At 54.2% G+C, this 22,568-nt stretch overlaps 1 protein-coding gene across 2 annotated transcripts in view; it reads right to left on the reverse strand.

The window, feature by feature from the left end:
• TMEM132E (transmembrane protein 132E) overlaps nt 1–22,568 on the reverse strand; it is a 52,268-nt gene that overhangs the window by 23,801 nt on the left and 5,899 nt on the right. Inside the window, exon 1 of one of the 2 annotated variants that reach the window (XM_045506944.2) lies at nt 1–503. This exon is cut by the window's left edge and continues 9,787 nt beyond it. The exons of the other annotated variant lie outside the window; for it this stretch is intronic. The gene's annotated coding sequence lies outside the window, so the exon portion shown is untranslated. Of the gene's footprint in view, nt 504–22,568 lie in introns of those variants that run through there. 2 annotated transcript variants of the gene reach the window in all.

Below are 22,568 nucleotides of genomic sequence, written 5' to 3' on the forward strand. Positions count from 1 at the left end.
TGTGAGGTGAGGGCTCCCTGCTCCCGCAGCCCTCTGGGAGTCCCCACCTTCACCCCCAAACACACCTCTCATGGGGCCTGGTTTCTCCAATTTCAGGAAGACCATGAGTGAGTGGAGAAAGGGGCAACAGAGCCACACTGATGTGGCCACAGGAAGGGTCAAAAATGAGACAAAGGCCTGCCTTTTTCAGTTCAATCCTCAGGCAGATGAGTGCCAGGGACTTCGGGCAGGGAAGAGGGAAGGACAGCAGTGGGGTGAGGGGCACCGTCCAAGGGAGGGCACGTGGTACACAGAACCCCACCCCAAGGGCCTGGAAACCTGGGCTAGACCTACTTTGCTGATCTGACTGGTCCTTTGGTCAGGCGAGCAGGGAGGGCTTGCGGAGGGAGAGAGAGCAGAAACAAGGCAAGGATGTTGGGGGCAGGAGGGACTGAGAAATAGAGAGAGAGAAAACTAGAGTCAGGAAAGAGGGGAGGGGCAGGTAGAGACAGAGGGCAGGGCGGGAAAGGAACCAGGCGGGGAGAGCGGGGTGGGGGGAAGTGGAGGCAGGAAACCCCATCCTGGTGGGAGATCAGTGGGATGGAAGAGTTGCTGAGCAGAGGAGGTGAGCAGGAGGCAGGGGGGTGGGGTGGGGGTAGGGGGGAGGCCGGAGGAGGCGGTGGTCCAGGCCCAGGCCTCCCAGGAACCCATGTAAACCTGTCCAGCCTGGGAGCTGAGCGAGCTGCTGCAGGAGCAGCGGGGGAGGGGCGCGGGGGAGGGGGCTGCTCTCTGCTTTACACTAAATGACTAATGTGCATTATCCTAATTATAGCGGAGCAAGCTGAGCCTTCCCACTGGCACAGCCGCCTGCATCTCCTAATAAACAATTAGCCGCAAACAACAGAAAAAGAAAGTGTGTGCCTGTGTGTGTGTGTGTGTGTGTGTGTGTGTGTGTATGTGTGTGTGTAGAGAAAAAGAGAGAGAGAGCCTGTTTCCAGTTCCCTTTGGTGGGTGGTTGTGGGTTTGAATATGGGCCTGGAGAGGGGAGGGTCTGGGGGAGCTGGGGAACCACATCACCCTTCCAGCCCATTCCACCAGGTCAGAGGTCAGGGCTGCAGCAAACAGCAGGTCCCCAGAGGGGCAGGGCAGGCCAGCGGGGCCCCGGTTCATATTTAGAGGATGCTTATGGAGTGCGCACACTGGGCTGGGTCACAGCTACCTCACAATAACCCCAGGAACTAGCATCCTTGTTTTTGCCAATGAAGAAATCAAAGCTCAGAGAGGTTAAGAGGCTTGCGCATGGACACACAGCTGGGGTTAGGCCCCATCCGCCCTCCTGAGTTCCCTGAGCTCATTTCTAGGGAGCACTGGAGCCTGGAAATTGGGGACTAGGTGTACCGATCAACTAAACTATGTTCCCAGACCGGCATGGGAGGTGGGCACCATTATGAAGGTAAGACCTTCTCAGTGCATTTTATCTTTGATGTTTTGACAGCAGCCCTGAGATGGGAGCCTTCTTCCCATCCCCATTTTAACTGAGGCCTAGGGCCAGATATTCGTTGGAGGTCTTGGATGTGTTGTGGCAGTTTGAGGTTGGTTTGGAATGGACTCCTGATCCCGGAGATGGTGGGGGTGGTCAGCTGGGCTGCACAGCTGGGCGGTGGGGTAGCCAAGCCCCACTCAGGGAGTTTCCATTCCTGGAGGGGAGATTGAGGCAGCCCACTCAGGTGCGGAGCACGTTCAGAGCCAGTCTGGGCATTGTGCACGTCGAGGAGGAGCCCATGGTTGTCTGAAGGCTTTGGGCCTCGGCTTGGTTTCCCTGACTCAGTGACAAACTCTCTAGTGTTTTCACTGGAAAGTCTTCCAGGGCCTCCAGCTCGGGGCCAGGAGGCAGGAAGCCTTGCGGATTGGATGGTGGGGAAGGAGGAATGGGAGAGTGTGCTGGAGGTGGGGTAAACTCAGGAACTAGGGCACTGCCCCCTGCAAGAAGTGGCCCGGGCCCCCGTTCACCTCGTGCAGAATGAGCAGGGCCCCAACTTGTCTTGGTTTGCTTGGGACTGTCATGGGTTTAATACCAACAGTCCCCCAGTCCTGATCAAACTGGCCCAGTTGGTCACCCTAAGAAGGCCAGCCATACCTTCTCTCTGCCAACAGGGTGCTGACAGGGTCGAAAAAGGAGAACCAAAAGTGTGCAGGGCTGACTTGGGAGGCCTGGGCCAGTTTCCCAGGCAGGGGATGGGGGATGGGAACCCCTGGAAGACGAGCTCTGCCTGCCCTTTGGGGAGAGACTCAGGATTATAATCACAGCCTTGGATTCAAGTTGCTTACTCTTTGAGCCTCAATTTCCTCATCTACAAAATGGGGCTAAGAAAACCTATCCATACACAGGTGTCGTGAAGAGTAAACTTGCAGAGTGCTTGGCACAGACTCTGGCTCACAGCTGCCCCCACCATCTCTCCCATGGAGCCCACCCGGATCTGCCCTGCCCTGCCCTGCCTGCCCCTCAAAGCCTAGGCCCTAATGTACCTCTTTCTCTTGGCATCACATTGATTGATTGGCGGTTGTCTAGCTGATGCTCCATTGGTATTTCTAAGTCACTGCTGGACAGGGGTCTTAGGGCTCTGGTTCAAACCACCCACTTTACAGATGAGAAGGCTGAGGTTCAGAGAGGAGAAAAGCCCTGCCCAAGGTCTCACAGCTTCCTCCTGCCCCATTGCAGCCCATTCCTTGTCCTTGTGGGATGCTTCCCTTCCTGCTCCCCAGCCCAGCATTCCCACGAATATTTCCTTCTTCCCATAGTACTCTGCGTTATCTGCCCCTACCTCTTCCCACTCTCCAACCCACACACCTTGGTCTGGGCATCTCCAGCCATGGTCTCTATGCCTTCCATGCCTTAACACATGCTGTTCCCCCTGCCTGCTGTGCTGTTCCCAATACACTCTACCTGGTAGGGGTCACTTGTCCTTTGACTTCTCCCAGGGGTCACCTCCTCCATGAAGACTTCCATGACCACCCCCTCCCCAAGGCTGGGTTAGTCACTGACTTCTGAGCCACTCACACCCATCATGCTGCACTTTTTTCTCTGTACTGCCACTGTTGGTTTACTGAGTTGGCTTTCTCTCAGACAGAAGCCTTGCTGAGGGCAGGGACCAGGCCTTTCACCATGCAGCTTGACTGCCGGGTACAATAGTAGGGCTTGTAACCAACACTCAATAAAGATATTCAACGAATAAATATTTATTCAGCCCTTTCTCTGCTCAAGACCCTGCTGGGAACTGCCAGGGAGACGGAGATAAAGAAGATGGTTTCTGCCCTTAAGGAATTTGCTGGCTAACAGGGAGACCAGACAAGTACATAAATAACCACGCTAAAAGGTGGGAAGTGCTGTGAGGCTTCGGAGTGGCGCAGAGCTCCCTGGGTGTTCTAAGAAGAGCCAGATAGATGCCTACAGGAGAAACACTTGAAGGAGGAGGAGTGATGTGAGTGTAGGGTCTTGAAGAACGGGTGGAAATTCAACAGCTGCCTGGGTGTGATGGGACCTGGGTGGGGCTCAGGGACCTTTCAGGTGGAGAGAACACAGTGGCAAAGGGGCCAAGGGTTAGTGACAGCTTGGGACTGAGTGGCAGATACCTGGGAGAGCTGAGGCGGGATTGGCATCAGGGGGCAGAGGGCTTCTAATGCCAGGCAAACACATCTGTGGATTTTATCCCAGGGCTTTTCAAACTGAATTCCGTGGAGCCCTGGGAATTGTATGGATCTCAGGCAGTAGGGGGAGGGTTGATAGCCATCCCAGTCAGCTTTTGTCCTCATGGATTTTCATGTAGGCTTTTCCACAAATAATAGCTCCTACGCCTTTAAAAGTCTGCCCATCATGCCACGGGCGATGGGGAGCCACTAGGGTTCTTGAGCAGGGGATTGACACTAGGAGGTGGTGCCTGGCCTTGTCTCCCTGCCACCCTCCCATACACACACACACCACGTACACTCAGGACGGCAGGGCAAAAGCAGGGGAGATGGATGAAACTACTGCTCTGAGGGGCTGAGACGTAGCGTGAGAAGCAAGTGCTAGAATTAATTTCCTGAGCTTGTGTTATCTCAACAACCTGTCAGATCAGCTTGGGCTCCCTGCCCTGGGCTCAGCTCCCTGCATCCAGGTAGAGGTGAAGGGGCAGAGACCCCTGGCAGGCACCTCCGCCAGCCCACCCGCCTCACCTGATGGTCCTTTCTGCTCACAGTCGCCTTCCTCTTCCTCCTCCCATCCTCATTCCTCTTCGCTTCAATCCATCCCTTCCTCCAGCCTTGCCCACACCCACTATCAGGCGCTTCTGCTCCAGCCCCCGCCTTGCAGAACTGAGTACAGGACCCTCCCCACACATCCCGCAAACTCCACAGTGAGAACATGCTTTCCCCAGTTCCACTCACTGGGATTCACCCATCATTGAAAAGGATCCTGAAATCCTTCCTCTTCTAGGAAGCCTGTCTGGGCTGCTGTAAAGGAATCTGAGTTGAGAATGATTCAGAATCCGAGTCCTCACTCGGGAAGAAGAGAGCTGTAATTGATGAATGATGTCTGCTATGAGCACCAGATGGGAAGCATGGCTTCTATGTCGCATCTTTACCGTCCTTACCCTCCTGACTCCCAGCATCAGGTGGGGGTATCCAACTAGACATTTTTGAGGTCCCTACAGCCCTCAGATCCTGAAAGAGGCTGCAGGAGAACAGATGATATTCTCTTCAGAGTGGAGGCCACCTGCTCCCCCACCTCCGCTAGAAAGATCTGTGCTAACTCTTCTGTGGTCTGATCACCCACAGCTGGGGGCCTGCTGCTGAGCGACTCTGGTCCTCATTTCTGGGAGGAAGTGATGAGAAGGCAGATAACAGAGTCGCCTTCCCAACAGTTCTTTGCTCACTCCAACTTGGGGGCAGGTGTAAAGTCCCTCTTTGAAGGTCAAAGTTTTAACTCTATGAGCACGGACGTGCTAAATGCTAATTCCATCTTGGGGCCGGCAATTAACAACAATGACACCAACAATACCATTCATGGAGCTCTTCCATGTGCCCAGTGCTTTCTGTATTCTACCTTCCATTCTCCCACGAGGGCATGTATCCATTATCCCAATTTTACGCAGAAGGATGCTGCAGCCTAGCCATGTCCAAGGTCACAGCTAATAGATGACGAATCTGGAACTCAAACCCAGATCTGAGTAAGCACCAAGACATCCTGGGAAGAGCTCTGTCTATTGCCCCTGAAAGGTTAGGTATCCTCCCCAGGACAACCATGGATCCCCTACCTGTCACCTTGCATCCTTGTCTGCCTCCCCTGTGGTCTGTGGCCCGTTGAGCATGTGCTCAGTGACTCTCATCTCTGTATCCCCCGTCCCAAGCTGACATACATACAGTAAGTTTTCCCTAAATATTGGTTGAACTAAGATCAGTGAACAGAATTTGGGGAGAGGCAGAGCTGGAACTAAAAATGAGTTAGTAATTTCTTGGGATCAGAGTTGCCCAGCTAATAGCAGGGGCTGCCTTGAAAGGTAGTGAGCTCCCCATCCCTGGGAGGATCCCAGCCACCTGAGAATGACGCTCTCCATCAAGGATGCTGTGCAGGTGCTTCTGCACAAGCAGAGGGTTGGTCTGGATGACCCTTCAACTGTGAGATTCTGTGAGGCTGCTGTCCTTAGGAATTGCTGTCTGCTACATGGGAGGCACAGGAGGAAAGAGAGAGGCAAGAAAAGGGGGAGGGAGGGAGGGATGGGTGGGAGATGCCAGGTGGGGAGAAGAGGGCCCCTGTGCTGTCCTTTGGGCAGGGCTGGTGGGAGGACAGGCGGGTCTGCAGCTGGAGAAACTCAGTTACGTCTCTGCTCATTAGGGGAGGTCATGGGATTGGGGTGGTGCACCACCCCAGCCCCAGGTGGCCCAGTTCCCCCCCACTTGCTAGGGGACACAAGCACAGACTAAGGGTAGAAGGCTGGGTCCCTTGCCTCCCTGAGCACCCTTCTCCCAGGGACTGGGCATCACAGAAGTTCCTGAGGATGGAGAAGCAGGGCTGAGAGGTAGAACCAATCTAGAACCCTGGGCATCAGCTCCGCCCCGCCCCTGCTGTGTGACTTGGGCATGTCCTGTCCCCTCCCTGGGCCTCAGCTTCTATGCCTGAGACCTCTGGGGCCCTTTCCTGCACTGACTCTGGACCACACTCTCCCGATGCAGCAGCACCCCTACCCTGGCCTATGGTGGTGGGGTATACTCCCCACCTCCTGATCTGGGGCTTGGCCATGGGACTTCCTTGAATCAATGAGATTTTAACAAATGAAACACAAGCAAAGGCTTGAAATGTACACATACAATTGTCCCTCCAGTAGCACCCGATCCAAAGAAGATGCGAGAAATATGGACAGAAGGAATCAACCAGCAGCTTGGAGTCCAGTCCTGAACAGCCAAACCCCAGACACCTGCAGACTCACGAGAAATAAATGCGTTTTGTTTTATGCCACCAAATTTTGGGGCAGTCTGTTAGGCAGCATTACTGTAGCAATAGCTGACTTATAAATCTTTCCTGGACGCATGGAATCCTGGTGCTGATGAGGGGCTTTGAGGGGTTGTTGCAGGCCTTCTTCTGCCAGTAGATAAGGCCACAGCTTACTGGAGGCACAGGACAGTTCCCTGCAGCCCAAGGGGGACAGCAGGACAGGGTCAGGCTGCTCTGATGCTGGGGGTGTCTTTGGGGGAGGCTGGCTCAATGAAGCATGCTTTGGGTAGAAGCCGCTGACCCCACCACTGAGGTCAGGGCGCTGAGTACGCCTGACGCCCTTATTCTAAAAGGAAGGCCCTTTTGCTGGGCCAAGCTTTGAAGAACCACGTGGTTCTGGAGCTGGGCTGAGCCTCACTCATCATACGGTTCATGCTCTGAGGGCCCCAATTGCCCGTGTGACAGTCAGGGACGAGGAACCTGAGTCTGCTCACTTAGGACTTCACGGCTGATTACATAAGGAAACGCAAGCAGCTCTTTAGGCAGTGGGAGGACAGGCACGTCCCTCTCAGGGCTGCCTAATGCAACCGCTGGTCCTCCAGGCTCTCCCCGGGACTCTGGGCAGCTCTAGGCAGCGGGCTGCGGGCAGTAGAGGTCTGCAGCTTAGTTTCCGGACTCAGATAAACCCGGCTTTGAATCCCAGGCCTGCTTCTTTCCAGCTGTGTGACCTTGAGCAAGCTGCTCACCCGCGCTGGGCCTCAGCCACCTCTCCTCTAAAGTGCCACAACAGTCGTAGACACTTCTCAGGGTTGCCATGAGGATGAATGCAAGTCCTGTGCGCGGTGCCTGGCCCCGAATAAGTGCTCAGTGACACGTGTGAGCAAGGGCTATTAAAAATAAGTCATTCTCATTAGACGCAGGACTTTATCTTCCTCCAAATGCATTCATTCTTTTGCCTGGAGGGTGGTCCCGACCAGGCAGGGCGCTCCGGATGCGGCTACAGTGGTCCAAGGAAGAGATGCGGGGGCCTAAGTGGGGTGATGACAGCGAGGAAGGAGAAGACCCTTCCTGAAAAGCCACTCCGAAGAGCACAGATTGCAGGGCCTGTCCGCCTGAACCTGGCCCTGGCTCCACATTCATCAGCTGCTGTGTGGCCTTTGGCATGTTATCACCCTCTCTGGGCCTGCTTCCTTGTGGGCAAAAGTGGAGATAGCACTGGTACCAACTCAGAGGGTCATTGTGAAGATTAAGTGAATTAATATGTGCAAAGTCCTTAGAAAAATGCCTGGGAGTAGATAAAGGCCAGTAAGTGAAAATTACTTTTGCTGTTACTTTTAAGAGTCAACCAGACCCAAGGCCAGGCATGGGAGGAAGGAGGTGGGAGAGAGAAGGGTTGAGGGTGGCAGGCAGGTTTCCCACTCTGGCCTCTGGGTGGAAGGAGGGCAGCTCCACTGAGTGAGGCAGGGGAATGGGAGGGGGACCAGGCTTGGTGGATGCCGTGGGAAGGAGATGGTAGATGGGGCCAGGTCTGGCGCTCAGGGCTCTGGGCATGGCTGAGAGGCTTGGGGGGAGGGCTGCCCACAGTGGCCCATGGCTGAGGGTGGTAGGTGTGAAGAGGAGCCACGACGAGGCTGAGAAGGCAGGCTTGGAGGGCACGGGGACCCCCAGGGGGAAGGGCTGGCCGGAGGTGGACTGTTCTACACCCAGGGAAGCACTCACCCCTGAGGGTTCCCTCCAAGGTCCTGGCCGAGGTCCACTCAGCATCACTGCCACCCTGTCGACCGTGTCTCCTGTCGACTGTGTCCCCTGTCTACCGGATGCCTGTGCAGGAGCAGGCATGGCACACATCCCCTCTTCCCATGGTACCCAGCATGGCCTGGAGGTTTATTAAAATGACCAGGAAAGCAACGCTCCACTGAACCCAGGGGCATGCATGCGCTGGCCTCAGCGGAGCACATCTGTACAGTGTGCTGGTCAGGTGAGTCATCGCCTCCCTGTGAGACCTCAGACAGGCCGCGTCCTCTCTGGGCCTCAGTCTCCCCACCAGTAATAATAAGAGGTGCTCCCTAGGTCCCTTCCAGCCCTGACACACTCTGCCTCAGGGCTCCAGGGGGCCCTGTGAGCCTGCCACCCTCCAGCAGCCTCCTGCCCTAGTGGCCCCTGGACTCACAGGCTGGGGACTCTGAGGTCACACACATCTGAGGCACAGCACTGGCTTATCCTCAAAGGGAATAATAACCCGGGAGAAGATGACCTGGAGGTAAGAGTCTCCTCCATCCGCCACTCTCCTGCCCCTGCTCCTCACCCATCCCACTTTCTGTCAGCCAAGATGCAGCCACAAAGATGATTTACTGTAAGAACTGAAGCCCAGGAAACTACCCCTGGGCTTAGGGAGAACCCCCAGCTCCCAGGGCTGCCCCTGTCCCAAATCAGGCTTAAATCAGGCTATCGGCTCTCTGGAAGCCTGGCTCAGCTCTGCAGGGTGCTCTGACCTCTGGCCCAAGGCTGTCTTTGTCCTCAAAGTCCCAGCCCTACTTCCTGCTGATGGAGGACTCTGGAGAGGCGGCTGTTCACAGGGGAGGTGACCCTGGTGGCCTTGGGGGAAGGGGGCCATCCCTGACCACACAGGGTGACAGTGATTAAATGCACCAGCAGCTGGGCCATCAGGGCCCTCCCTGCTGCTAATTTGGGTCAATTAAGCCAATTTGTTTTTGTCAACTTGAAGTCCCTTCTCTGGAATGGCTCCTACCCCTCTGGGGCCTCTGAGGAAGGAAGGAAGGAAGGAGGAAGCAGTGCCCCAACCACTGGGCTGCGTCTCTCCCACTCCCATCCCCGAGCCCCAGGTTCAGGGACATTCCTGAACCTGTGACCCTCCCATGGCACTGCCCAAGGGCCTCCCCAGTGGTCCTCCATGCAGCCGCCCTGTTAAGGCAGGTCAGGCGGGGTTACTTCTCCACAGATGAGCAGTGAGGGTCCTCCAGGGAGGAGATGGTTCCACAGTAGTGGAAGGGAAGGGGTCTGAGCCTGGCACTTGGCGCCCCAAGCTGCTTCATCATCCTGACACTACAGTTTCCTCAAGGCGCCCAGTCTGAGGTCTGGCCCCAGGGGACTCCCGCTGCCAGGGCCCCCTAGGGGTTCCAAGGAACAATTTGGAAACCACGCCCTCATCCCATCAGGGTCTACCTTCTACAGGAAAACGGAGGCAGGGACAAAAATTGGTGTCCCCAGACAACAGCCAGCTGCCCCTGCTTGGCCTCCCAGCCAAAGAGAGGACAGTCTTCTAGAAAGGGTGGGAGTGCTGCCGGGAAGCTGGGTCCTGTGAGCCAAGGCCTGTGTGTCTCTGGAGCAGGGGCAATGAGGCTGGCCTCGTCCACAGAGGGGGCAGGAGCGGCACCACAAGAAGGCAGGAAGGATGCTCTTCCCCACCCCAGTCCCTCCCGGTGTCTGCCTGCTCCCTGGTGGGGACCATCCTCCCCACTCCCCACAGCACAGGCTGACAGAGCGCCCACAGAGAGCCAGGCCTGGGCCCAGGAGCTCCCGCTCAGAGCTGCCCCTCTCCAGCCGCATCTGTCTTTCTCCTGCTTGTAATCTTTGATCTGCCAGAGCTGTCCTTGCACACCCAACGGAGGCCATGCGAAAAGTACCCTGATGCTGTGTGTACTTCCCAGCTCCATCCTGGGCCCCATGCTGCCCCGGCCACACTCTGGCTCCCGCCCCTCCCACCCAGGGCTCTGCCTGCCCTCTCCTCACCCACCACTCAGGTGCCCTCCCTCTGGCCACGGTCCTCTCTGCCGTCTCCATCAATGCTCCACTGGGTTCAATCTGGGTGTCGATATGACACCTCAGTGCAGATCCCCAAGGGTGGAGTCCATGCTAGGTTCACTGAGAGCAGAACAGCAGGACATTCTCTCTCTCTCTCTCTCTCCAGCTTATAAATGGGCCGCTTATCAAAAGTTCATTGAAAATTGGCTATTAGAACTTGGAAACACATGGCCACACCTTTCTCTATAGGGACAATATTATTAAAAGCAGTTACATTCCCAGGCCAGCCCACCAAACAGCTGTTACCTATGATTCATTCAAGAAATATTTATACAACACCTACTATGTGTATGATGAGACTTAACAGTGATTCTAAGTGTGTTACCTTGAGCTCTCGGTCCTGGGACAAAGGACTAAGTGAGAGAGAGAAAAAGAAAAGGAGAGAGAAAGGGAATGAAAAGTTTCTCTGCAAATCATTTAAAAATAGCAGTTTGCAGCAACATGGATGGACCTAGAGATTATCACACTAAGTGAAGTAAGTCAGACAAAGACAAATATCCTAGAACATCACATGTGGAATCTAAAAAAATGACACAAAGGAAATTACTTACAAAACAGAAAGAGACTCACAGACAGAAAACAAATTTACAGCTACCAAGGGGGAAGGTGGTGGGGAGGAATAAATTAGGAGTCTAGGATTAGCGGATTCACACTACTGTATATAAAATAGATACACAACAAGGTCCTACTGTAGAGCACAGGGAACTATGTTCAGTGTCACGTAATAACCTGTAATGATAAAGAATATGAAAAAGAATTTATATATATATAAATGTATAACTGAATCACTAAACTGAACACTAGAAACTAACACAACATTGTAAATCAACTATATTTCAAGAAAAAAAAATAGGACAGGTCTACCACCAACATATTTTCCACACTCCTCCTCCTCCCCAGGGCCCTTCTCCTCTCAGGCTCCCAAGACTCCCCTCCCCACTAAGACCGCCAGCATGGGGGGCAGCCCCTCTAAACTCACCCCAATTTTAGGAAGCTATATAAAATGCCGGTTCCCAGGCCCCTGCCCAGCCAAACTCCTCCAGAAGTTCTGGGTGGGTCCTGAGAAGGTGAACTCGCCCTGTTTCCACCTCCTCTACCATGTTTGGAAGTCCTGCTCTCAGGATGAGCCTCAATCATGGTTTCCCCTTAGAGCCACTTGGGAGCCCAGGCCGTACCCTAGACGAGCGAATCCAGGACCTCTGGGGCTGGGACCCACGGCAGTAGCATGATTTAAAAATTCCCAAATGTGCAGCCAAGACTGAGAACCACTGCCTGTGCTGTCCTATTTCTGGGAGAAGCTTCCCCTTTCCCTACACCTGCATCCACGATGACCAAGACTCGGACCTGCCCTCTCTCCCCACCCCCTCTGTTTCTCCTTGGCACCCACGCCTGTGCCTCCACGGTGACACTTATTTCCATCTGCCTGGACTCAGACTAGGCAAGACTCTGGGGGACCTGGGACAGCAAATCCACATCTCGGGTTAAAGCAGTGTGGCTGAATGTGAATACCAGGGACCGGATGCTGGAGGCTGTGCTCTGGCAGCTGGGGCTGGACTGGATCTCCCTGCAGCTCTTCCAGCTGCGGGGTCAGGAGTTCTGCAGGTCACCACTTCCCTACCCTGTGCAAACCCTAAACTGCTGGGCCAGGGCCAGGTCCCAGCCTGGGTTGCACAGGCTCACGCTGAGCGCCGGCTCCCATCTGCAAGTTGGTGGAAGGTGATTTCCCATTTGTAACAATTATCCACTTAATTGGGTTCCAGTAAAATCAGAGAGGATGCAGAGGGCTGTGTCTGTGTTGGTGCCCCTCCTTCTTCCTTCTGCACATCAGAGAGTGCTGGGAGGATGACAAAAGGGCTTTATGCATCTGGAACGACCCCACCTTCTGTCAGGGGCGGGCAGAGCTGTCCTGGGCTTGGCCCCACCTGCCTGCCGCCTTCTGAGCTGCTCCCATGCCTGCATTTCTAACTGGGGGCTGGACTCATTCAGTGGTCCAGGGGGGTGCTGGGTGCCCGGGCAAGAGCCAATTCTTCTCATGCGCATCCCCCCACTGGGAAACTGGGCAGGGTTCCAGGGAACTGGGGAGGCAGAGGTAATGAGACTACTCCCCAGATCCTCCCATTGGCAGAGTGGAAGGGCCTCAGGGATGGGTTAAGTGGACCCAGGGCTTGCCAGCTGGGCTCACTGGGGGTCTCCAGGGCTGCCATGGGGTGACAGGGTGGGACAGATAACTCAGGGAGACATTGCTGCTCTCCATTCAACCAGCAGCTCACTTTGATATGTATTATGTATTATCCATATTCTATATAATTTATGTACTCTATACAACATTTCTCTAGCAAAAAAAAAAAAAAAAGAAAAAAAAGAAAATCGGTGATTGAGTCTGATCATGTCACATCTCAGAAAAGGAAACTGAGGCCCAGAAAGGGGAAGGGACTTGCTCAAGCCACAGCACCATTTTAGAGGCTAGGTGGCGAGGATCACCAGAGAGATGGTGGAGCTCCACAGGCAGGAAATGAGGAGGGGGCCGGACGGAAGGGTAAGCCAGCCAGGTCAGGGTTCCCCAGGGAGGACCTCCCTCCCACCTCCGGCCTCTGCTCCACAAGGGAGACCCTTCTCTGGTCCACACTGTAAAGAGGCCAGGAGGCCATGATGGTGACCAAGGGCTAAGGCTGGGTTCACGTCCATGGGGGCTGCTGCTTCAGCTGGCCCTTTGGCCGGATGCCCTACCCCATGGAGAACCAGGACCACGTCTGGGGACTCTGGTCACAGGAGCGTATCAAAGGAGCCATCAACAGAAGGACACATGTCCAGTCAGCATCTGGTGCACAGTAGGTATCCAGGAAAGCTTTGTAGAATGAATGAATGAATGAATGAATGAATCGGTCAGTGAAATAGATCCCAGTCTAGGAATCAGGACCCAGATCTCTAATCCACGGTGAAGGCAATGAGGCTGTGTAAGGGAACTGGTTGCAGAACAAGGGAAGATAGAGGCTGAGGGGCCGCTGAGTGCCCCCCACATCCCCACCTGGAGAGAATTCCCTGACTGATGGGGCAGGCACAGCCTCTTCTGGAGAAGCCCTGAGTCTGATGAGAGAGGCACAGTCTTCTCTGGAGGAGCCTCAGAGTGATGAGGGAGGCCCAGCTGTCTCCTGGGAGAGTCCAGTCTGGCGGGGGCGAGGGAAGGGAAAGGAACGGAAGGATGGTGCTGCCCTGAGGAGTGCCCTGTCTAAAGGCTGATGCACCTGACTCGGGCAGCCTCCTGCCTGAGGGAGGAGGCAAGGCTGGGTCTCAGAGGCAATGCATCCCTTCCCGGGTTTGGAGCAGAGGGGCACGCATCTGAGCAGAAAGGAGCTGGGAGCTGCGGCCAAGCAGGAGGTGAGCCATCGACATTCTGGTCAGGCAGCCAGTCGCTGAGTTACTATTATTTCTTCCTTTCTTTTTCTCTTTGGAGCTACTTAGAGCAATTTACAGAAATCATTTAGGGGCCGTTTAGGGAGAAAAGATGAAGACTTTTAAAGGCAGTGCCCGGGGATGGTTTCAGGCAGATCAGCTTTGCAGAGATATGAAGGAGAATCTGGATTCTGAAGAGGGTGAGAATCTGGATTCTGAAGGGGAGGAGGACTCTGGTCTGACACATCAGGCTGGGAGACCCCCAGGCAGAGCCAGGGTCCGAGGTAAAGGGATGGGGTCAGATGGCTGAGACACACGAGAAGGAGGGCAGACCCACAGCAACAGGTGAGCCAGCCTGTTTCCCCTTTTGTGATCGGGGCGCCTCATGGATAAGCTGACCACACTGGGACTGAGCTGAACAGGTATGACACAGGGCTGGAGGAGGGGCCTAGAGCCACAGTCTCCATAGCCAGGGTCCCATGCTGCCTCTTCCTCTTCTGTGAGCTGAGCCAACCACTTCTCTCTAAGCCTCAGTTTCCTCGTCCACATAATGGGCGTCATGATTGCCAGTTTCACAAGTGAGGCTTAGCTGTGATAAGGTGATAAACTGTAACCATTTTTGAACTGCCAATGTCCCCAGATGCCTGGTCATGGTGGGGAACAGTGGGAAACCTCAAGGTTGAGAACCTGATCTTCACATACCCTCTCCTCCTGCCTATACCCTGATGGAGAAATCCTGCTTCGAGGGCTGGACAAGGACAAAACTGGCCTTCACTGGGCTGGGATCAGAGGCCAGAGCTGGATGCCTGGGGAATGCAGGTTGTGTGTGCACACGTGTGCTGGTGTGTGTCTTCACACGTGTGTACGATGTGGAAGAAGGGAGTCCTAGGGAGGGGAAGGGAGTCCTAGGGAGGAGAATGGAGGGAAGATGAGAAAATCAATCGCGCATTTAGCAAAGTCTTCCCCGCAGTTCACATCTCACGCTGTTTGTGATGTGATTATTGGAGATGGAATCTGGTTACTCCGTGTAAACATCATGCCTGCTTGGGCCCGTCCCCCAGGTATGCCCCTGGGGAAGCTGGGGGGGTGGTTGTGGGTAGCATCCTGACGTGTGACCAACCAGCTTCCTCCAGCAACTGTTGGACACGATGACCCCCCAGCCTGCAACACCCTCATGCAAAGCCCTGAAGATACAATAATAAGCCCACTGGCCTGGGAGCAGGGACCTGGGTCTCAGGCCCGGCTCTCCCATGCCTGACCACTGTGCACTGGACTAAGATCATGCCCTTCTCTGGACCTTAATCTCCCCATCTTTCAAATAGAGGTAGTTCTAGGATGAGAAAGGCCTGAACCTCCCATCAACCTCTCCCTGAAGGACTCTGGTTTTCACTCTCCGTGAGCTCAAGTGTTCTGAGCAGGAGGGTGACTTGATTGTACCTGTGGTCTATAGCATCTCTTGGCAGAGGGGGAAGGAGTGGGGCCTCTGGGAAGCAGCTGGGAGCTGCAGCCTGCATGAGTGAGAGTCCCCACAGCCAGCATGAATCACACCAGGGCCGGGGAGGAGCTGAGCGGGCTCCAGTCTGGGCAGGGAATCTCTGAGAAGAAATGCAGAGGGTCCCCAGGGCCCACGGGTCCCCAGAGCACTGACTCGAGGGGCCCAAAAATACCTCCAAGGGGAGAATATGGTAGGGCCCTTGGGGAGCACCCAGTCCTGCACCATCCAGGATGGCGGCCACTTGCCATGTGTTGCTATTGAGCTATTAAAATGGGGCCGGTTGGCACCACCAGGTGCTGTGTAAAATGCCCAGGGGGTTTCAAAGATGTAACACAAAAGCGAAAAAAAAATGTAGAAATCTCATGAATAATTGTTACATGATTATGTGTTGAAATGATAATCTTTTGAACATTTTGGTTAAAATATACTATTAAAATTCATTCCACCTGGTTCTTTTCACTTTTTCTCATGTGACAAGTAGAAAAATTGGAATTGTGTACATGGCTCATGGTACGTTTCCCTTGAACAGCACCGATCGAGCACGGCGCCTAATTTCATAGGCAGGGCAACTGAACTCCAGCAGGAAGAAAGGATTTGTCTGAAGGCAAGCAGTTGGCTGACAGAACACCTGAGGCAGAGGAAGAGCGTGGTGGGAGGCTGGGGAGACGAGGGCGGGCTCTCTGGATGGATGGGGAAGTCTGAGGGACTCCTAAGGGCTCACGCTGAATTGTAAATGGTCACAGAGACCATGCACTGAGCCCCGCCTGTTCTCCTTACCCAGCCCCTAACATCCCTGCAGGATGGGTACACTTTTCTTCCTGTTGTTTGCAGATGAGGAATCTGAGACAGAAGCGTGGGAGGAGTCAGCTCTGGGACCCGGGTCTCTGTGAGCTCTCAGGCTGCAGGAGGCACCAGAGCCAAGTGTTTCGGGGAAGCCTGGGCTCCGTGTCAGAAACTCCCTATATCCCTAGCCCTGATCTCTAGCAATGGCACAGGCTGCCTGCCCTGGTGCTGTACAGGTAGCCTGTATGCCCACCTTGGGGGTTGCTGGGGAGGACATGCAAATGTTGGGAAGCCGTGGCCTCGGGGCCAGGTACCACCCAGGCATTGTGTGCAGGGGGCCAGCTGCATTCCCAGGAATGCCTCCTCCACCCTGGGATGGACAGGCCCCAGAAGTAGGGGTGATGCTTGAGGCTACTTTCCTGGGGAGGGAAGGAGGGAGGCAGGGAGGGAAAGAGAGAGGCCAGCAGCTGGCCCCTGCTGTTTTTAAAATAAGCAGGCTGTTGCTAGAAGGCATTAAGGGTAAAAAAAAAAAAAAAGAAAGAAAGAAAGAAAGAAAAAAGACCCCAAACAAAACAAAACAACCCAACCACCAGAAAATAGCTCTCCGGGAACTCTTTGGCACTGTCTTAAATGTGCTTCCCGGCAGTGAGGCCTGGCTCCGGGCAAGAAAGGAGGGAAACAAACCTGCTGACTCTGTTTCCTGAGCCCCTCCGGCAGGCACACAGCTTCTGTTCTGGGCACCTCCATGCACACAGGTATCTTATTGTTACAGAGGCCCAGCGGAGAGAGGTGATGCTACTGTGCCCATTCTGCAGATGGGGAAGCTGAGGCTCAGGGAGACAAGGCAGGCAAGTGCTCCTGGGTCACCTAGCTACACTGCAGCAAGGGCTGGGAAACCAACCCATCGACTCAAAACCCACTACAGTCTGACATGACTGGCTTCTTCTGAGACTTTCCTGAAGCCCAAACACTGACAGTGACCCTGGACGGATCTGACCCCTGAGCTCCTGGCTGCAGGGTGAGGAATGAGGAGGAAGGCTGGGCCTCTAGTCGTAAGGGAGACCCTGTCTATCTCAGTTCTCCCACTGGGCCATCTTCCAGGACTCCTGACCAGCAAATAAAGACATCCCCATCCCCACCGAAGGGGATCAGCTCCATCTCCCTGGTTCTCAAAGTAGACTCTGCCATGTGGTGCTACCTCTGATGACTTCTAATGCTCATCCCCTAACCCCAGAGCCCTCACTCCCAAATCAGCTACTGGAACATCTTCAGCTTTGTTCCAGGCTTCACGTTGCTCCCCGCCAAGTTATTGTTGCTTGATCCCTGCTTCCATCAAGCCACTCCCTCACTCCTCAACACTCAACAGCTCCCCAGCCCTCCGTGGTACACAGGGTCGAAGTTCTGAGCAGTCTTAAGAAATCATCCAGGTAACTCTGTGTTTACCCACCCCAGCCTGCTATTCCCTCACAGGCAGCTGTGGCTCCTCCCATGCTGTGCTCAGAGCCGGTAAGCCAGAGATCATCTTTTCCTTGAGGTTCTGTCTTCCCTTGGGTATCGGACACACAGCGGATGCCGACTGATTAGAATTCTTGAAACTGGTTAAGGCCTTCTGAAGTGGCACCTCTTCCATGAAGCCTCCCCTGATCTCTCTAGCAGTTATGAGATTTCTCCCTTCACAACACTCTGTGACTGCATTTTACCACAATCTGTGCAGACCTGGCTCATCTCCCCAGGACACTGCCTTAGAAGCTCCTCATGGGACAAGCCCCGTATTTTCTTCATTTTCACACTTAACACAGTGCCTGGCATGTGCAAATAATATTAATAACAATAATATTGAGAACTGTCATTTTCAGACACGTACTCTGTGCCAGGCACTATTCTAAATATTTGACTTGGAATGACTCACTGAATCATCACAACCACCAAGTTGGGTATTTTTATAATCATTTGCAGATGAGGAGACAGGCCTAGTGGTTAAGGAATTTGCCCAGAAATCACAAGGGAATGGACCAAGCTAGGCAGTGTGGTTTTTAGAGCAGAGTGCAGGGAAGAGGTGAGGATGAAGCCGGAACAGAACAGAGTCCACAGCCAGCTCCGAGGGAATGATCTCTGGTGCCCAGCATAGGGTGGAGCACATAGTAGGTGCTAAGGTAACTAGAGAGTTCAGACTTAGACTCAGGTGGGCAGTTGGAGGAGGTGGGGGTGCTGGGTGGGGAAAGGGGAAAGGCTGTCCAGGCAGGAGGGCTGCATTGCCCCAGTGGGGAGCCCAGCCCTCTGGCTTCGCCAGCCCCACCCCTACCCCGCTTCTCACCCCATCACCTCCCCAGCTCCGGCCTCCCTTCCCCAGCACATCAGACTTCTCAGGCACAGGGCTGGCGGCTGGCGGCTGGCGGCTGGCGGCTGGCGGCTGGTTTTTCTCCTGCCGAGAACAGCCACAGAAAATTGAGATCATTTCTCTGCTGTGTTGGCAGCTGAGAAAATGGCAATTTTTCCTATTTCCAACCCATGAGTTCCTTCCTATTGGACAAAGGCCCCACACGCCTGTCTCTCCCTGGGAGAGACTGGGCAGGGGAAAGGCCAGTCACCCTGGGGCAGGTCGCCTCCTCTTTGGCTAAGAGGAGTGGGCTGCGGTGGTCAGGTGCTGGCAGGGGGCCGGTGGTGGGAGGAGGGGCCACCTACCGAGCACCTGCAGACATAAAATGGGGACAGGCAGAGAGGTCAAAGCAACAGGTAATCCTGAGTCTCTGCGGGACTTCTCAGAGATCCCAGCAGACTGGCTTTTGTATTCCTTGAACACAAGTCTGCAGACATCCTGCCCTTCCCTACTCCCAGCTCAGACTGTCCAAACAAGTGCCTGTGATCTCCCTCGTCCCCCCCCCCCCCCGAAGGCAGTTTTTTTTTTTGTAAAGGTCAATACTTAGTTAAAAAATCAGAATCTGCAAAAGAAACCAAAGATTGCTTAGCATCCCGAATGCCCCAGTGGAGATGAGGACGCTGGCATCCGGCCTCCATCACGGAGGCAAGGGTGCGAGTTTGAGCAAGAGAGGCTGCGGAAGCAGCTGGTGCCACAGCCCCACTTTACAGACTGGAGGCCCAAGGCCGCAGAAGAAACCTGGGCATCCACACAGCTAATTTGTCTGGGCGGGTCTGGAAGCCAGGCTTGCGAATCCTTGGGTGGTCTCTGCAGCAGTCTGCCCCCTGCACATGCTGGTCCTGCCTCGGATGGGGTGGTCTTGGAGTGGCAGGAAAGACAGCCACAGCCAGGATATCGAGGAGGAAGGGGCTAAAGAGAGCAGACAGAGGTCCCCTCTGTGGTACCGTGGTGGGGTCCCCATCCCCATAGGTCTGGAGCTCTGCAAGCCTGCAGCTGCCAGCAGCTCAGGTCACTCCAGCTCCAAACCCTGCTATGGCTCCCTGTTTCACTCAGTGGACCAGTTCATCTTCTTACAAGGGCCTCCCTTCCCTACCCGATCTCCCTTCTCCCTCCCCATCTGGCACTGCTCCAGCCTCTCTGGCTTCTTTGCTGTCTTGAATGGTCCAGCTCACTCCTGCCCTCGGACTGGTCTCTGTGATATTCAGATATTCGCTTAGTTTGTTCCCTCACCTCCTTCAGGTCTGCTTAATAACACTTAAGTGATCATTCATTTTAATACTGCACAGCCCCTCCCAACACACACACACACACACACACACACACACGCACAATTCCTAATTCCCATACTCTAACCTTTTTCTTATTTTCCGTAGTACCTGCTGCCTTCTAACATATCACACAATTTACTTATTGTATGTATTTGCTATTTACTGTCTGCCTTCCCCCTTCCCCTACAGAAATAAAGGCTCCGTGAGTGCAGGGCTTTGGGCTGTATTCACAGATTAAGCCCAAGTGCCCAGAACACTGCCTGGCCCACAGGAGGCACTAACTGAATGCTTGCTGAGTGTCAGGGAAGGGGTCTATGTGTACATGTACGTGCACGAGTGTACATTCATCAACTCATCTGACACATCGTTAAATGCCTGCTTTATTCCAGGCATCCTGGTAGACCCCGGGAATACAGCGGGAGGGAAGAGGTCACACACTTTCCAGGTCCATTCAAGTTTATGGCCAGCAGAGAGGCCAGGTGGTGCAGTTGACCAACAGGGCGAGTCAGAAATGAGTGGCAGGGGTTAGTGGGTAAAGAATCAGGGAGGGCTTCCAGGAGGAAGTGAAGAGACACTCTGGCCCGAAGAATGAGTAGGGGATGGGGTGGAAGAGTGTTCTGGTCAGAGGGAACAGCAGATACAGAGGCTCTGACATGGAAAAGAATGTGACTCATTCAAGGGACTAGAAGAAACTTTAGAGGGCAAGAGGGAGGGGAGCAGAAGGCAAGACTGGAAAGATCAGTGGGGTTGGATGGGTGGGTCTCACTCAGGTATATGGGCCTGCCTCAGCTTTGTCCTCTGTAAAATGGGATCACAGTTGCGGTCTTCACCTGGCAGCCGCTAGGAAAATCAAATGAGATCATGGATCTAAACTCCAAAGAATTGCTGGGACTCTCAAGCATATCAGTGAGTGCCGGTGACCATGTGGGTGCACATTTGAGCGCACTGAGCTGCTCACTCCCACCGACACCGTTCTCAGTTCTCCGCTGCCGCTGCTGCTGTGACAAGTCTGCTACATCATCAGCACCAAGCTGCCAAAAATACACTCACTTCTGGCCCAGAGCCAGGCTCCCCAACAGCCTGGGAGGCTGTAGGGAAGGAGCAGGGAGGCCTGCAAGGTGGGATCCTACAACCTCTGGGCAGAGGTGGTCATCTTGTCTCTCACCATTGGATCCTCAACACGCAAGAGGACAAATGCCACCTCAGAGGGCTGGGGCTGTGCCTCCCTCGTCAGATGGGGGCCTCTCTGAGGACGAGACTGTCTCCTTTGTCACAGTGGGCACTCCTCTAGGCAGGAACCCTTTCCCTTCCTCCCTTTTTCTCCCTCAGAAAAGCAGAGAGATTGTCATTCAACGGGACTGTGTCTAATTCTCTTTAAGGCTTGGCCACCTCTGGGGCCATGTCCCTGGAGAGACATTTGGGCTTACGGGTGTCCTGGCAGCCTGTTTCTCTCCCAGGGTCAGGGGCCGGCACTGTAGGTTCTGATGCTGTCGGGACCTGAATCCTAGGATGGGGATGTGTCTGAGAATCTGGACCATTTTGAGTGTCATCCATTTAGCAGGTGATCCTGGACACATCACTCTGCCAGCTCTGAGGATCCCGAGAGATGGGTCCAGGAAACGGAAAGAAGCTGCGAAATTCTGCTGGCAAGCACACACAGTCTGCCTGCCTGCCTGCCGCCTTCAGTTTGAACTGAACAGAAAGTCATTCAAGAGAAGAGAGTAACCAGTTGTCCAACCTTCCCGGGCCAAAAAGATGTGGGTGAGAATGTAGCAGGAAGAATTCAAGTTTGATAAAAAGCAGAACTTTCCAAAGGCAGATAATTATCTAGATAATTTAGACAAAAAGGACTTTTCTCCAATTACATTTTCTATCTTTTTTTTTTTTGCACTGAATTATTATTCTTGCAATCATTCATTTGTGCAACAAGCATTGAATAATCCAGGTAATTGCTTCCATTTTCCAGTTCATCCTGCTGGGCTGCTTGCCTGCCAGTGGGGCCTGGGGCAGAGGGGCGGGAGGGGGGGATTTGGGAAGGGGGTGGAGGGGAGATAATGACTCCTGGATCCTCAGCCTGCCTCCCAAGAGGAGCTTGTCCTCTCTCCGTTCCCTGCACCGTCCTCCCAGGTCTTGGTGCCTCCCACCCCCTGGCAGCCCAGCGGTCCTCCAGAGACTGATACGGTAGCTGGCAGAGTGTTGGCGGTCCCTGATACACTGCGCCAACCTTGGGGACTGCTGGAGGATGGCACCGCCAGCTGAATGGATGATAAGGAGGCCCACTTTTCATTTAAAAAGACAGAGCAGGAAAATAGAAAAAGAAATTTACTTGCCACCCCCCCAAAAAAACTCCATAAACTGGTTCATTAATCTCTTATTAAAATTCTGTTCTGAGCACTGGCAAGGAAGAAGTAAGGAAGACCCTGGGGAGGGAAGGGGGAAGAAAAATCATATCCAGTTGTTGGCATCTGCTGCAGGCCTCCGCGGAAGGAGGCATGGGTGCGGGGCGGAGACAGGGAGGTAACAAGAGGCTTCTCGTGGCAGGACAAGTGAGTTGGAAGGGGGCTTGGCGGGCATCGCCCCCTCTCACTTGGCAGAGGAGAAAAACAAGACTTGGAGAGGGAGGTGACTTTCTTGTGGCTGTGCAGCAAATTGATGACAAAGTCAGGATTTGAACCCCGATCTGCTGTGTCCTGGGGACTCTGATTTCAAACTGACCTGACTTTCTGAATCTGGGTCTTTTCCTCACCTCCCCAGCTGGATCCCAAGCCCATGATAAGGAACTGAGGAGCAGATTTGGAACCCCTCCACGTGCCCTTGTAGTGCAAGGTTTATTAACACTACTGGGGACTGATTATCTTGACTGCTTAGGACCGGAGGCGAGCTTGAGGCCAGAAGTTTATCTTTGTACAAAGCCAAAGCTGCAGACAGAGGGGATGACAGAGGTGACGGAATTTTGTGAAGGGGCCGGGAGCAGACTGCCAATCTAGG

The sequence above is a fragment of the Camelus bactrianus genome, chromosome 16 (assembly GCF_048773025.1).
Source record: "Camelus bactrianus isolate YW-2024 breed Bactrian camel chromosome 16, ASM4877302v1, whole genome shotgun sequence".
Lineage (NCBI taxonomy): Eukaryota > Metazoa > Chordata > Mammalia > Artiodactyla > Camelidae > Camelus > Camelus bactrianus.